Raw genomic sequence first — 14,647 nt, 5'->3', positions numbered from 1 at the left:
GCACTAGAGAATACACTCTAATCTTGGTCACAGGAGACGATCTTCTGTTCCCCATGATTAGATTTATTCTTCCACGCTCCACATCCCTATTTTTTCTTAGTCCCTGCAATTCAGAACAAATGTGGTAACCACACCCGGTATCTAGGACCCAAGAAATAGCATGAGATGAATCATTAGATTTAATTGTGTAAATACCTGCGAAAGACGGCTTGATCTTTCCTTCCCTGATGGTTACAGGTATTCTGGGCAGCTTTTCTTCCAATGCTCTATTTTGTGGCAATGGTGGCACTCTGCCTCCTTTGGGTTAGGGTTGGGCTTAGCAGGATCAACTTTGGTCCCACTAGAAGAGGAACTATCTCGGGACTTTCCCTTGCGGTGGCTCTTAGACGGAGCCTTCCTCTTCTTACCCCTTCCTTGCCCAATTGCCAAAACAAGAGCAGCGGGTGGATTGGGAGTTGGTGCAACAGACTTGTCCTTGAGGTTGCTCTCAGCAACCCTTAGGAGACCTTGGAGCTTACTTTGGGTGACCTCTTCCTTGTTCATGTGGTAGGTCATCCTAAATTGATTGTAACACGGAGGCAAGGAATGAAGCACCATGTCGATAGCCAAATCTTCCCCAAAGTTGACATTCAACTTGCGAAGACGATCGACATACCTTTGCATCTTTTGCAAGTGTACGGTTAGAGATTCTCCATGTCCCATTTTAGTGGAGATCATGTTAGTGAAGATCTCGTAACGTTCCTGCCTTGCGTTTTGATGGTATCTCTCCAATAATTCTTGATGCATTTCGTACGGATACATGTCTTCATAGGACTTTTGGAATTCGGCGTTCATTGTAGCTATCATGATGCAATGAACCTTCGTCGCATCACGTTCACGAGTCTCAAAAGCAATCATTTCAGTCGGAGTAGCGATTTCTGGATTGATCTTCTTGAGCTTCTCGTCAAGGACATACTCCTTGTCCTCGTAGCGAGCAATCGTGCGAATGTATCTTATCCATTCGGTAAAGTTCGTTCCATCGAAAGTCACCTTTTGGCAGAGGCTCATTAATGTGAATGAACTAGCAGCAGCGTTGTTCGCGTTCGACATCTACAAATAGAAAGGACAAAGATTGATTAGAATTTAAATCCCTAATTATCACCCAATATGAAAAATTAGGGCTAGGATCCAACAACAATGTTTACACATTAGAAAAGGGATGCCGTAATCCAACATGCAAACAATTTGAAGGTAAGTGAACGACGATTCACTAATTCTCCACCATGAAAACATAACCTTAAGTTTTAAATGCATTTAGAATTCCTAGATTTCGATGAGATTCATTGAACTTTTCAACGGCATGTTTAAATCTCGATATGCCCCTCTCGTTTGTGACTACGATACCGAGGATCACAAAGTGGGTGTGAATAACCATGTAAATCTACACGGTGCCTTCATTGTAACAATCACATATTCGATGTGCCGGTAAACCACACACGCTCCACCGAACTATGATAAACAATGAATCACCCTTTGCCACCTATGTTTAGAACCAATTAGTGTGCCGGTAAACCACACACGCTCCACTAACTTCTTAGCAAGGGTGAAAAGTGTAAATTCATGGGATTGCATCAATTCACTTTTGCTAAAGTAACTAGGATTGGGAATTTGAAAAACATGTAGTTACTTTGTATTTCAATATTATACTTTTAATGAGGAGATGAGGTTGCCCTATCCTACCCGTTCGGCTAACGACCCTCCACCGATCAAGCAAGCGGTGGGTGTGAGTGTACACCCATTAAGCGCCATTTTATAGGCCGCAACCTTATACCCACCTTATAGACCGGCTTCGTGAATGTGGCCTACTAACGGTAAGACTAGCATTTTAATTATACATATATATATATATATATATATATATATATATATATATATATATATATATATATATATATATTAATCTTGTAATATTATATTAGTATAGGGTTGAATTTTAAACTTGTAAAATTCTAGGGTTTGAAATTTAAATTGTCTAAATTAAACTTTTAATCACAAAACATAAATTTCAAAACTTGAGGACAAGTTTTAAACTTTTCAAAACATGAGGAATCTAATAACAGATAATTCAAATTAACCATTTAATCTCATAATTATCCATATTTGATTTATTTAAATGTTGCTTGCAAAACAATTTACCAATTCAATTAAAATAATCAATCAATTATCACATAAGGAAAGTATTATTCAATTAATTGGTAAATATCTTGAATTAGGTCAAGGATATACTCAAATATATGTTAAAATCGGATTTATATTGACCCATTAAGATAAAGGCAAGTTTCCATAAGATAAACAACAAGAAATCCCGAAACTAGCTCCTTCTGACGCTCGAACTCGCCGAGTACCACTATGTACTCACCGAGTACACAGTGGTGCTCGCCGAGTTCATCAGGAAGAAGGACAAAAAAATGATTTTGCAATCAACAATCAAGCAACCAATGCATCAATTCAATAGAAACCAATCAAGGCTCTGATATCACTGATGGGTTTGAGCCATAAGAACATTCCTATGTGCACATACAAACCCTAATGTTTGGATCTAGGTTTCTCTAATTGAACATGCAATGTATCCAAGATTTTGATTGATAGATCTAATGAAAAACATTCATATCATAACACATGAAATCAGATCTGAAAGATTACCTTGAATTGCTTGCTTGAATCTTCTTGTCCTTGAGCTTAGAGTCACAAATGTCACTCTTCTAATGGCTTACAAACACCAACTTAGCAAGAGGATGATTAGAGAGAGAGAGAAGGGTAAGAAAAGTCGGCCAGGTTTTCTTCAATCACAAGGGTGCGGATTTTCTTAGCCCTAAGGGTCTATTTATACTAGTGAGCCTCCTAGGGTTTCACCCGTAAACCCTAATTGGATAACTTAAGCCCTAAGCAATCCAATCTCCTTATTGATAAGCCTTGGACGGTTTCTAGGCCTTTCCTAACCCTAAAATTTTCCACTACCTTAATCATAAGGAATCATAGCCCAAAGTACAACTATCATACAATTGACAGTTTATGCCCCTTTATTCAATTAATCACTTTAAGTCACCAAATTAATTCCTAATTAATTTATAACTTATATTAATCAATTAACAATATTATTATTCCTTATATTATTCTCATAATATATAAATAATATTTATTCTCTCATTATAAATCATCCTGTCAAGTTGCTATGGTGAAGGCAACCCAAAAGGACCATGCACAATCGGGTCAAATACTTGCCAAATATAGTTGCAGCCTTAGACACTATTCCAACACAACCTCCCCCAAAAAACTGGGGTACGACATCTTCGACCATACAAGACTTCAAATTGCATAGCATCAATGCTGGAGTGATAACTGTTCTTCTAAGAGAACTCTGCTAGAGGTAGGTAGGAATCCTAACTCCCACCAAAATCAATAACACGGGCCAGAAACATATCCTCAAGGGTCTGTATAGTCTGCTCACTCTAGCCGTCAGTCTGCGGATGATATGAGTGCTAAAATGTATCCTCGTGACCACTTCCTCGTGGAACTTCTACTTGAAATGGGAAGTGAACCACACATCTCGATGTGAAATAATAGAGATTGGAACCCAATAACGAGCAATAATCTCCCAAACATACACATCGGCCAACTTTTCGGCCAAAGAGCTCTCCCGGATGGCCAAAAAGTGGGCACTCATGGTCAATCGATCCACGATGACCCATATAGCATCAAAACTCTTGGCCGTCTTTGGAAAATTGGTGATAAAATCCATGGTGATAAGTCCCACTTCCACATGGGAACCTCCAGAGGCTGCATCATTCCATGTGGCCTCTAATGCTCGTCCTTGACCATCCTACAGGTCAAACACCTCTCGACATACTAGGTTATCTCCTTGTTCATACACAACCGCCAGAAGCTCAATCTCAAATCTTGATACATCTCGGTGGCTCCCAGGTGTATAGAAAAGCGAGACTTATGAGCCTCCACCAACATTGTCTGTCTGATCCCGCCTGAAACTGGAACCCAAACCCAACCACACCGGGTCAATAACCCTCAAATATCTGTGACAAACCTATGGATCTCACTCCTAATCCTTTCATGTTTCTAATTCTCTTTCTGAAATACCACTTCCTGAGTCTCTCCGATCAATCCCAAAAGCAGAGAATCAATGGATATCCGCATACACATCTCTCCAATCGAAGACTTAGTTGACTTGCGGCTCAAAGCATCCACTAACACATTCGCTTTACCCGGATGGTAATGGATCTCGCAGTCATAATCCTTGACCACGTCCATCCACTTGCTCCGTCTCATGTTCAGGTTCAGTTGATCCATATGATGTCTTAGACTCTTGTGATCCGTGTAGACAGTACATCGGACCCCATAAAGATAATGTCTCCAAATATTAAGGGAAAACACTATTGCCCCTAACTCCAGGTCATGTGTGGGATATCGCATCTCATGCAGCTTCAGCTGCCGTGAGGCATAAGCGATCACTCGTCCTCTTTGCATAAGCATCGCCCCTAAACCGGTGATGAATGCATAACAAAATACCACAAAATCCTCAACTCCCTCCGGGAGGGTCAAAACCGGGGCCTCACATAACCTCTGATAAAGAGTCTCAAACGTTGACTGCTGCTCAGGGGCCCATCGTAAATCCACCCCCTTCATCGTCAGACGAGTGAGGGGTATCATAATCTTGGAGAAGTCTTGAATAAATCTCCGATAGTACCCTGCCAAACCCAAGAAAGTCCTGGTCTCTGAGGGCGATTTTGAAACCTCCCACTACATCACAACCTCGATCTTGACCGAATCAACCAAAATCCATTCCTAGTTAATGAGGTGCCAAGGAACTGGACCTCTATTAACCAAAAATCACACTTCAAGAACTTGGCATAAAGCCGTTCCCGCCTTAAAACCCCAAAATCTCTTGAAGGTGCTCCTCTTGCCACTCTCTGGTCTTGGAATACACCAAGATATCATCAATAAACACAATGACATATCATTCGATCATCGACTTACATACATGATACAAAAACCCAAAAACACTACAGGTGCATTGGTGAGCCCAAATGGTATAACCACAAACTCATAATGCCCATAACGAGTCCATAACACAGCCTTCTCCACGTCCTTCTCTCTCACCCTCACATGATGATACCCAGACCTCAAATCTATCTTGGAGAACTAATATGCACCCTTAAACTGATCAAATAGGTCATCAATCCGCAAAAGGGGATAACGGTTCTTTACCGTTAACTTGTTCAACTCCCAATAATCAATGAACATACGGTGTGAATGATCCTCCTCTGGGAAAACATTAGCAAACTCCCTAAAAACTGGAATCTCTAAAACTGATGTCAGCTCCCCAACCCGGGTATCAGCCACATAACCCAGATAACCCGCACACACGTGCTAAATATACTGTCGAGCCCTGGCTGTCGAACAAAACCCTGAACCAACCCTAGTGCCTTCTCCATAGATAACCCATTATCCTCCACTTGGGGTTCAAACTACCACTCTTTAGACCTCGCAATCAATCATGGCATAAAACCTACTCAGCCAGTTTATTCCCACTATCACGGATACATCCCCCATGGGGATAAGGATCAGATCAATGGATAAGGGCCGACTTGCGCCCGAGTCAAATAACACATGAACAAGAAAAGAGATCACTAAGAACATATTGGTCATGAAGTCTGGTGCTGCCATGGCCACCTCTGCCGTGAGCTGGAAAGCGCAACCTCGAGCCCTCGGGGGCTCCGCCATGCCCTAAGTCCCATTCGTGATCCTTAGAGTAGCGAGAGTTGGATCCTACGTCGACCTAGCAGCAAGCAATGGACAGTTGGCCTTCACATCACCAACTTAGTCGCAGTGGTAGCAAATATTGGAGCTGAGTGTTAGGGCCTGATGACGGCGATCCCTCGCCATGTGGCCCTGCTGGCCACAATTGTGACATCCAAAAGAAGATCCGCAAGCACCATCATGAACCTTGCCGCACTTCCCCCAAGTGTGGCCACTCCAACCCCCAAATCTAACATTAGCGGCCTTGAACCGCTTCGGTACAAGCTGAGACTATTTCGGGGCCTGCCACTGTTCCCTCATCCGAGCTCCATTTCGATCTCCTACTGCCTAGCGGCCTCCTACAATCCAATAAGTGAACCATAACGTTGAGTGGATACAAACTGCCTGATATCCATCTTAAGCATGCTCAAGTAACGGGTTATTTGAGCTTTCTTAGAAGTAGCAAAATCAATACAAAACATGGCCCTCTTTGTAAACATCTTGGTGATCTCTATCACCGACTCAGTGTCCTGTCTCAAATCCAAGTACTCCTGGGACAACCTCTCACGCTCCACTAACAAAACATATCTAGAACGAAACATCTCGAAGATTTGATCCCAAGTCACTTTAGTCCTCTGCTTAGGAGAATACGAGCTAGTAACAAGTCTCCACCAATCCTTCACTCCGGACCGTAGAAGGTTTAGAGCGCACTTAACTTTCTGGTCAGCTGGGTAAGAGCAAGTGAAGAAACATCCCTCGCTGTCAGAAAGCCACCTCATGGCTATGATTGGATCCTGAACTCCATCGAATGTCAGGGGCTTCGTATTATCAAAGTCCCAATACTAGAAGGCTCTCCCAGCGCCAATCCCGGCAGTAGCAACGACTACGGTGGCAACAGCAACATTAACCTCAGAAATTGCAGCGTATCGCTCATCAAAGTACTCCACCATAGCGGTTGTAATACACCCAAACATCTTCGAAATCTACGCCCGAAAGAGGAAAACAACCTCCTCCTTAAGGATCTCCCTAACCCGATCCTTAGTCAATGTTGGTCCATTCTATCTACCGGCTCCTGATCTTGATCTGGATTATGCCTCAAATCGTCGTGTCATCACCATACTGAAAATAAACCAGGGATATATCAGATAAAACACATATCATACCAGGGGAACCAACTCCCAACAAATCCCTAGGGATTATGACTTCCCTGGTACGCGTACGGGTCATGTGCTTCCAGTAGTATAGGCCCATACTACATTCCACACCTTCTCGTATTTGTCTCAGAGGATCATCACAACACCCCTAATAGTACACACTAGCATACACATACACTCAATCTTCACTTCCTAGATGAAGGCTAAACATTAAACGACTTGGTCAACTGACCCCACATAACTCATCCATGAAACTTCTACCAACTCTGCAACACTCGTGTATGCTAATCATACATAACACTGTATCCTATAGACAGTTGAATACTTGATTCTACCGTAAGCCCGTGATTAAACAAGAATAGGAAATAAGGCTAAACCAAACATTCTAAGGCTATAAAATCTTAGTCATGTACAACTATGATGCATACACTAAGCAAATATAATTATGATGTCAATTCCATATAAGAAAGAACCCTAGGCTACCATGCATCATATAATAAAGAAATTCTCTCATAAATTCCTTAAGATCCCTAGCTTATCACTAGCATGTTGTTCTAACATATCACAATATCAAATAACAGTGTGGTAATTTGGGGTCTACTTACTGGCTTTGGATTATCGTACACTTCACATCTTCTTAGATTATTTTAAAAAAATGGAAAAATCATTTTTAAAACCTTTTTCTTTAGTTTGAGACTAGATTCACACGAGTGTTCCTCCAATTCACTCAAACCAAGGCTCTGATACCAACTTGTAACTCCCATAAAAATCACAAGAAATTTAAATTTTTTAAAATCAACCCAATTCATAAATTGTTTACAAATCATAGTTCTCAGAACATTTTCCAACATCAGAGTCTCCCAAAATCATCAGTCATAAACAAGAGGATGTGTATTGTCATGCCTTCGCCTTCCCACGATCATCCAAAGTTCCTGAAACCACAACAAAAAACAGTTCGCCAAAGCATAGTGAGTTCCCCCAAAGTACCAACACATAAGCAGATAACATATACAATAACAACATGTATCGGGTCCACAACTAAAAGACTGGATTACCCATGAGCCCACAACATACGTCTGGCTTGCCCTCGGGGCCCACAACTTATGTCTGGCTTGCTCCCTAACTAAATCATTCACCGGACTGAAATACCCTTAAGCCCTCAGTATAAGTTTAGCATACCACCCAGTCCTCAGCTTGTATCTGGAATGCTCTTGAGCCCTCAGTATGACTCTAGCATTCCTTACCCAGCCCTCAACTCATATCTGGAATGCTTTGGGATTTTTTGGCTATCGCACGACGTAGTACAACCTCAACCCAACAAAATATGTCGACACATAACAAATAACAACATATATAGATAATCATGCAGAAAGAATCACAGGTAGTCCTATAGATTTACCAGACTAGCATATCGAAAACTAGCATAATCATGTATATCTATTTTCTACTCAACATATCAGTGAATAGCAGGATATCAAACCAAATGGGCTATCTTGGTGCCTTCGACCTACAAGTACATTGAGGAAAACTCACCTCACAAACTGGACAAAAGTTGACGAGGTCTTGACTTTAAATCTCAGCTCTAAATGACACATATTCCAATCAAATGACCAATCTCAATCAAAATCCCAAAATACCCTTAAGTAAAACTTGGTCAAATTCAAAGTCAAACAGGTCAAATCCACTAAGTCAACTGAGTCAACTCAGCTAAGTCACCAGAGAGTGAGTACGCAACGTGTACTCCTTATGCATGTTGGGCATACTTGTTGGATTTTGAGCACTATAATACTCCTATGGTGCACATGCAACCCTAAATGCTTTGGATCTATGTTTTCTCTAATTATACATGCATTTTGTTTTTCCAAAGCATTCACCCTAGCTAGCATACAATTGAAGCTATATAATAAAAACTTAGTTTGGATCTTACCTCTTAAGTAGGGTAGAGTTCTTGACCTTTGAAAGCTTGACCACCTCACGTGTGATGCCACTAATGGTTCACAAACACCAATATGCAAGAGGAGGATTAAGAGATTAATTTACTTATCTCAAAAATATGGTGTAACTGATTTTGGTTCATGAGGGTTCTATTTATAGTATGGAAAATGCTAGGGTTACACTTTGTAAACCCTAATGCTCCATGACTTTTCACATTCTTATGCTTCATGGGGTTAACCTCCATGGACTATCCATGGATTAACTTATTGGTTTAGCCTGTCAAAATAATCATGGATCATTGGCCCACACTACAAGAATCATTGATTTACATAATCAACTCCCATATATTTAATTAGTCTCTTTTGACCACAAAATTAATTCTTGATCAATAGTCATTAAAAAATTAAATATGATATTAATATATTATACTTGTAATATATTAATAAATCATAAATAACCTTATTCTCAGAAGTCCATCCTGTCAAATTGCACTCATGAAGGCAACCTAAAAGGACCATGCTACTATCGGGTTAAGTACATTCCAGTTATAGTTATGAGCTTAGACACCAAATCCAACAGTCTCCTACTTGGATAAGTCTAATAACTATAGTTGTCAATGTAACTTCAGGATCCGAATTAGATATCGTAAGCTTTCAAAAGCAGATGTAAACTCTGACCCAGTTAGTGACGCATTCTTTAGATAAGGGATCATATAATCCTCTGTTCTCAAGATATCAGCTGGACAAATACATGGAACAATGTCATACTTATTGTCCAGCTGTTTGTTTCCCGATTTCCAATTCGTTTGACATAGAACATAACAGAACACATCAGTTTAGTTCTGACCAGGCCCGGCACATAACTCAAAACAGAGTCATCGAGGGGCCCAAGATATCGCTTTTAATCCTCTTAGGATAAAAGGGAACATATAAACTTCAACATTATATAATTGTACTAACTACTCATTAAATCATGCACAACGATACATTTTATAACATCAAGTTACTGATGCGTTTCCATGTCATCATTGCACAACTAATTTATAATCAACAACTCATATATCTAGCTTTGAAGACGTATATGATATTATCGTCTCACGATCACTGATGATAAATTCCAGGAAGTGATTCAAGTGAGCACGGGTTGATCCAATACTCAATTTTTTTTCCAGAAGTACTCATGAATGGTGTAGAAAATTGTTGCTATGCCTAACACCTTATACAATCTACAAGCCAAATCATGACAGTCTTCTTTCATACTTACTTCCAACATATTATTGATTGTGGATAGTTTGAATAAATCTTATTATTTTGAATCAAAACATGCAAAGTGAAACAATAGTAAATGTTTGACACAAGACAGTAACTTTACTTATAAATAAAACTCCTTTTATTCAATCATCAAATGTCAATTACAATTTAGCTAATACAAGTTTTGGTTTATCTAATCACTAAAACTAATATCGTCCGTTAGCCCAATGCCCCTTGCATTATGAAAGAAGAACACAGGAAGAGTGAACGCATAGTGGGTCAAGTGGCTTCCTTTGATTATGTTAGCTGGGGATTATTGATGCTTCATTGGAGGGTGTAGGTTCCATATTGAGGCGGAGCACATCAGGTTTTGATGGAGGAGGCGCACAAGTCGAGGTTCTCTATTCATCTAAGAGTGACAAAAATGTATAGAGATCTCCGGATTGACTATTTATGGCCATGCATGAAGTGGGACGAAGCATGGTATGTGGAGAGATGTTTGACTTGCAAGAAGTCAAGGCTGAGCATTAGCGACCCCACGACAAAATGGAGCCGTTGGGTATTCCCATTTGGAAATGGGAAGAGATTACGATGGATTTTATCACAAATTCACCTCAAATAGTGCTCGGAGTGGATTTGATAGGGGTCATCATGGATCGCTTTACAAAGTGCACACACTTTATTCTAATTCAAGAGAGTATCCCTGTGGAGATGTTAACAGACATCTACATTTAGGTGGTTGTGGCAAGTCATGGGGTGCCAATTTCAATTGTGTCTAATATGGTTGTTCAGTTTACTTCCAGGTTCTGGAAGAGATTCCATGAGGAGTTGGTAACCGTTTACATTTTAGTAAAACTTGTCACCTACAGACTGACGGTCAGAGTGAGCGAACTATCCATACATTAGAGGACATGTTGCGGGCATGTGTATTGGATTTTGGTGGAATTTGGGTTATGTATCTTCCTTTGGCAGAGTTTTCGTATAACAATAGTTATCACACCAACATTGATTGAGCTCCTTTTGAGATGTTCTATGACAGTGGCGGAGCCAGGATCAAAGTAAAGGGGTATCCCAATTTTTTTTAAGGGTAACCCAATTTTTTCCCGGGGTGCTTGGGTTTCCCCGGTTTGGTTTCGGTTTTAAACCCAAATCTTAATCAAATCATTAGCTAACCTCAAGTCTTGTTATATAAACATGAAGTTGAAGTATATTTTGATACTTGAATCGATGTGGGACTCAAAGTAGATATTAAATAAATCATGAGGATAACCGGTTTATATAATAGAAAAAATGGTTGAGTTTACATGTGTTTAGCGATGTAGGATAGAATAGCTGGGAAAATAAAACAAAAGTAAACAAAGAATATATAAGAAGCGAGAATTGATCTTGAGACCTTTACTTCAATAAGCCAACGCCTTAACCAGCAAACCAAGTGTTTGTTTGTGTTTATAAGTGGAGGGATGCGTATATATACACTATACCGAATTTTTTTTGAGGGATACTTAAACAAAAATTACACTACCGAAAAATTTTGAGGGGTATCCCGGGCTACCCCGGGATCCCCTTGGATCCTCCCATGTTCTATGAGAGGAAGTGTAGAACCCTGATATGTAGGGATGAGGTCGGCCAGCGGGTTATGGGATACGGAGGTAGTACTTCGGACGACCAAATTGATTCAGCAGGTTCATGGCAAACTTCAGACACCACAGAGCCGACAGAAGAGCTACACAAATAGATTTCGGTTGGACTTGGAATTCCAGGTTAGGCACTTGGTACTCCTGAAGGTGTCACCTTAGAAGGGTGTCATTCGATTCAGGAAGCGGGGAAATCTAGGACCCAGATATATTAGTCCTTTCAGGGTGTTACCTCGGGTAGGCAGAGTTGCGTATTGCTTGGATCTGCCAGAGGAGCTCAGTCAGTTCATAACACTTTTCATGTCTCTCAGCTAGGGAAATGCTTGGTCGATGATTCTACATTAGTTCCATTGGAGGACATTCTGGTTGATGATCGTCTGAACTATATAGAGAGACCAGTGACAATCCTCGACAAGAAGATGCAGACTCTTCGAAACAATATATAGAGAGACCAGTGGCAATCCTCGACAAGAACATTCAGTTCATAACACTTTTCATGTCTCTCAGCTAGGGAAATGCTTGGTCGATGATTCTATATTGTGGTTTGGAACTAATATAAAAGCTTGTTTCTCAATAACCTTAAGTAATCAACCCCAAAATCACGTTTCTATGCGATTTTATGGCATCAGGTTAGAATTCTTGAACACCTAATTCATTGATTGGGTTTTGATTCATGTTTTATCAGATTTGTTGTGTTTTTGTGATTTGTATTTCATCAGATTCTGGTTTTGAGATTTCAGTTTATTCAGTTTGAGCAGGGTCATTGACGATGGTTATGGTTTCCGATTGAGGTTCAAACATACATGAGATATATATATATATATATATATATATATATATATATATATATATATATATATATATATATATATAAGTAGATAGAGAGAGAGAGAGAGAGAAAGAGAAAGAGCATATGACAATTTCAGTAGAGAAGGGTCCATATGCATTTCTTTAGTTAAATCATTATCGAAGATGAATGTGAGAAGAAGATGGGTTTCATGGAAGAAGAAGTTTGTTCCCTAGGGGATCTTCTACCGAAATGAGAGAAAGGGAAAGACATGATAAATCTGATGGAATAAGGTGAAGGGGGTGGGGGCCATTTCTAGTTTTTAATATTATAAATAATAAGTTAATAATAAAATAATTAAAAAAGAAATCAATAAGGGTATAAATGTCATTACTAATGTGGTGAAGACAAAACTTGAAACAAACTCAAATAACAGAGACCGTCCGAGTTAAAAAAAAAAGTTCTTAGGATTACCCTAAACCACATGGACCATCCATGTAATTTACCATAATATTTAATTTGCTTGTTAAAAAAGTATCTAAATGTATTCATATGTATTTATTTTATATCTTTACTACTATATTAAAACTAGTTTTCAAATAATTATATCTTTACTACTATATTTAAACTAGTTTTAAAATTATAAAATAAATTAATACAAATACAACGACATGAGTTTGATATAATTTAAAATATAGATATAGATATTATAAATATAAAAATATATAACGGCACATATTTTAACTTATTACAAGCAATTGACAAAAATATAAAAAATAATATATTTTTTGTTTAAAAACCTATCAACATGTTTTGTATATAATTTTTTTTGTTGTTTTGTTCAATTTCTATCAATATCAGTATGATCATTAACTTTTTGGTCGTCGTCATTTATGTTTGTATCTTTAAGCTATTTTAATGTTTGAGAAATTAAAATATATTATTATTATTATTATTATTATTATTATTATTATATATATATATATATATATATATATATATATATATATATTAATTATTCTATTTAAAATTATAAATACTTCGATTCATGTTGCTTTATTCTTAAAAAAAAGAATATTGATTATATATAATTAGAATATTTCTTAAAATATAAATTAACTATTGATATGTTTGAATCTTTATATCTTTATATCTTTATATATATATATATATATATATATATATATATATATATATATATATATATATATATATATATATATATATATATAGGGAAGGGTTATTTGGAAAACAAAAAAACCCTAAAGAAACCCTAAAAATCATAAAAATGCATAAAAAAATATCAATACATCACAAAACTTTTTTATCAAAAAATCGCAGCATTTATTACACTTTCGCTGAAAAAAAAAATAAAAAATCATATTTTTTTTTTGTAAAAAAATATTTTTTTTCAAATTTTTTTTTCAGCGATTTTGACCTAAAAGCTGCGATTTTTTGATAAAAAAAAATTCAAAAAAAAGTTTTGTGATCTCTAGGTATGTTCTTTTTGGGTGAGATAGACAACAAATCCACTAGAACTTCTTTGGTAACTCTTTATTAATGATTTGCTTGTGGACCTTATCATATGTAAAAGACCAAAAACAAAAAACAAATATGGTCATAAATATAAATATGTAATTCAAAGATATACCTAGGGTTGATTTTTTTTTTTTAAGATCGCAAAGCGATGTAAATTCAGCCTTTTACTCGCCAACCTTCTGAGAGAGATCCCAGGTAAGCTGTGCAAACCTGCAAAAAATTAAATTTGATTCAGGACATTTTTTCTTTCATTGTCAATAAGAAAGAATAATTTTGAAGTACTATGTTTTCTACAAAAGAGTGTCAAATATTTAGATTTTAATTAGGTATTAATATTGTGTTATTTTAAGGTCCAAAACCAAATTTAAAGAGATTATAGTCATAAAACACTACCTATTTATTTGGATTTTCCAAAATTTGAACCACTTGGAATAAAAACAATTAGCAGGAGATAAGGTAACTTTTAAAATCATAGAACAATCAGAACTTGAAATTCTTCATCATTAATACGTAAACCATTATGAATTAAAAAAAAATCTAACAAAACAAAATTTTGAT

The sequence above is a fragment of the Lactuca sativa genome, chromosome 6 (genome assembly GCF_002870075.4).
Source record: "Lactuca sativa cultivar Salinas chromosome 6, Lsat_Salinas_v11, whole genome shotgun sequence".
Taxonomy (NCBI): Eukaryota; Viridiplantae; Streptophyta; class Magnoliopsida; order Asterales; family Asteraceae; genus Lactuca; species Lactuca sativa.
The sequence above is the reverse complement of the archived record's forward strand: the minus strand, read 5'-3'. Positions refer to the sequence as shown.